Here is a 2,220-nt window from a genome sequence, read left to right on the forward strand (position 1 = left end):
TTTTAAAAAATATCGCGTGCCCTGCTAACTTCCACCTTCTGAAAACCAATAAAGGAAACCAGCTAAACCAAACAAACTATTTGATAATTTGCCGTAAATTATCCGTTGTTTATCCGTGAAAAGAATAATTTTGCCGTGGAAGTCAAAATCTACGGTCTATTTTTTCGCGGAAGCCCAACATTTACACGAACATGAAAATATTGTCGGTTAACCGTCAAAGCGAAACCGAAATCGAACGTTCGGTCGAACACAACAATGGCACGCTTTCATCCAAATTGGCAGTCCTGATCAGCGACGCAAAAACTATCTCTCACGCGCGTGGCGTCACATAACGAAGAATTAAACGCTGTCTCTTCTCCAAGCGCATATGTATGTACATACATATATTTGTAAGCGTACCGTTATGTCGTCAGCTCCGACAGCTAATGTTTGCGCTCTTTAAGCACTTGCTAACTCCCTCCTGCTCAGGCTTGTCTATGAGAGACGCAAACATTTCCTCTCTCTCTCGCGTATGGCGTCACATGGCGTAGAACTAAACGCAGTCTCTTCTCCAAGCGCATATATATGCATGTAAACATTTCGCGCAGTCGCAATGGGAACCGTTATGTCGCCGCTTCGGCCACCTGCCTACTCTCTGCTCAAGCTTGTTTGACATCAACAGGGCTGCCAACAATGCTAGGCTAAGGAGCTAAAAACAAAACTAAATAAAAGACTTGAGATTTTCATGGAATTCGATGTACGTTTTATTTTGATGAAGTTGGAAGCTTTGATCCATACAGGTTTAAAAAAAATTACTCTTTAATTCAGTTAAAAAAAAATATATATATTCAACTCATGCGCGTTTTAAACAATTTAATTTATAATACTTAAGTAATTTAAGGAAAATGCTCGAATTCGGCAAAAAACTTCGGTTGATTTTTAGAAGAAGTCGAGCATTTAGCCGAATATGGATATATATATTTCCGATAAAGGCTGCCAACTACCCTATAAAGCAATGATGGGCAAAACGCTACTCGCGAGTAGCGTCTGCGTCGCAGCGCTTATACGTATACCGAAACGACGCAGCGAATTTCAATTCAGTCTGCTTTCAGTTTTCATGAGAGTGACATCATGCTTCGCCGTTGAATATTTTTATTCGTAATTTCAGCGCGTTGTTGCCACCTATATATGTAACAATGCCCAAAATGGCTGCGTATGAGTGCCAATTACAGTTTTCGGTTTTAAGAAAAGCCAATAATACCCAATGCTTGTTATGTGGTAATACGACTACTTGGAATCGTACTTTTAATATAAGGCGACATTATTTGTCATGGTAAAAAAGTCAAACTGCCGAACTGTGTAAACCAATTTAAAGTTTTTTGTAATGGGTTTTATGTATATATGTATGTACGATACGGCAATTTAATATATTTAGTATACTTTATTGAATACTAAGTTTTTTACAAAGTTTAGAAATTTTAAATTTGTGAATTTTGTTGTTGAATAAACTATCATTTTTTAAAACATTAGTTTAATGAAATTAAATTAAAAAACTTTTCATGCACGTACATATGTACTTATAAAAATTAATTTCATAATTCATTATTTGAAATTATTTCTTCATTATTTTTTTATTATATTTCTGTGTTCGTATGGAAAAGTCGCTTATGTCGAAAGGCTGGCTTTAGTATAATGCGGCATTCCCTTTATTCTTTAAACGACAATAAATTTTTTGCAGAGACTTAATAAGAATATTGACTTGCTAGTATCGGAACTATTTATTGCACGTTTATTTGCCAAAAGTTGTTCAACGGCTCAGCGCCAGTGAGCTATTCGCAATCCTATGCTGCGAATGCCGATTTATACTAAAGCCTGCCTTTCGACATAAGCTACTTTTCCATACGAACACAGATTTTATTATTTTCGTTTCATGTTCATAATACAAATTAAATATAAATTTGTAAGAGCGTTTTCTAACACGCGCAAAAAACGACGCACTTTTGTACAATATAGAAAAGTGGCAACTGTTACTCAGCGCGATTCACGAATACCATGACAAAATGAGACTGTATTGGTGTGCCCATCTATGCTATAAAGCTTGAAATTTTTACGGAAGTCGGTACAAGTTAGAGACGTGGAGTTATATGATTTTGTTCAATAATACACTACAATAAGAAAAAAATAAATTACTGACTTCAAAAAAGTAGAACTAAACGCAGTCTGTTCTTTCGGAGAATTCCA

The 2,220-nt window shown here is 35.8% G+C and overlaps 1 protein-coding gene across 2 annotated transcripts in view; it reads right to left on the minus strand.

Moving 5' to 3' along the window:
* Positions 1–2,220, minus strand: part of LOC118746884 (phosphatidylinositol 4-kinase beta) — a 238,282-nt gene that overhangs the window by 77,756 nt on the left and 158,306 nt on the right. The gene's annotated exons all lie outside the window — the stretch shown is intronic.

Source organism: Rhagoletis pomonella, unplaced genomic scaffold (assembly GCF_013731165.1).
Source record: "Rhagoletis pomonella isolate Grant_MI unplaced genomic scaffold, Rhpom_1.0 Rhpom_scaffold_00011, whole genome shotgun sequence".
In the NCBI taxonomy this organism is placed as follows: domain Eukaryota; kingdom Metazoa; phylum Arthropoda; class Insecta; order Diptera; family Tephritidae; genus Rhagoletis; species Rhagoletis pomonella.